Genomic DNA, 993 nt, shown 5'->3' with positions numbered 1-993 from the left:
CAGGCCGGGCGCGCCTCAGCCGTCGCGTCGCGTCGGGCCGGGCCTGACAGGAATCCGGCGGCTGCCAACGGCACGGACTACCGCCCCCTCCGCGGATGCTCTGCGCACGCGCGGCCCCGGGGCTGCAGGGGGGGCGTCACCAGGGGAACAGCCGGCGGCGTGCGCATGTGCGAACAGAAGGGGGAGGGGGGCTTCTTGCCGCAATTGCGCCTGCGCCAACCGGGCAAGGAGAGGAGGGGGGGTTGGAGAGGAGCGGTGCCCTGCGCATGCGCACGCCCGCGGGCCTTTGGGGGAGGGGGCAGCAGCTCGCCAGGGAGACCACGCGCGTGCGCTTTGAGGGAGCCAGGAGGGACAAAGGTGTGAGGTGATGGCTTCGTGTGATCCTTGTATTTTGCAGGGAAAGGTTTGGTTGCAAACGGAGGTGGTTCAGATCGGGGTGCTTGTCTACAAACCACATCATCCTCATCCAGCCCAGGGGCTCCCCACGGGTTTGGCAGCAAGAAGTAATGGTAGCCTTAATAAGTGCTCCCCTGCTGCCATATTTCTGAACACCCCCCCCCCCCGAACCAAGTGCTAGGTAACACAGCCCTGCACTTGGATCACAGGGCTGGGGTGCTGAGGAGCCCAATCTGGGTGCACAGGGATGGAGCTGGCAGCACGGGCCAATCCAAGCTTTTGGGGCTCAGTCGGAGCACAACATCCGTCCCATGGACCAACTTTGGATCACTCCCTGGGGCAAAAGATTGGGCACTACTGGTTTAAATATTCAGCATAGTGCCTCGTCATGTTCCTTGCTGAAGAGGTGCTCCCTGGAGCCAAGCCCTACCGAAGGGAAAGAGAATTTTAAAATTTCTGTTTTTAAAAATAGCAGTTTCTCCTCTTTTTTCTTTTTTTTTTTTTTTACAGGGTGACTATGCTTGGATCTGATCAATATAACCAGTGGGTATCTCACATCCTAAATAAACCATATGCACACAGACGCTAGTACTGGTC

Source organism: Crocodylus porosus, unplaced genomic scaffold, assembly GCF_001723895.1.
Source record: "Crocodylus porosus isolate Cpor-Errol unplaced genomic scaffold, CroPor_comp1, whole genome shotgun sequence".
In the NCBI taxonomy this organism is placed as follows: domain Eukaryota; kingdom Metazoa; phylum Chordata; order Crocodylia; family Crocodylidae; genus Crocodylus; species Crocodylus porosus.
Note: the sequence above shows the minus strand (reverse complement) of the source record.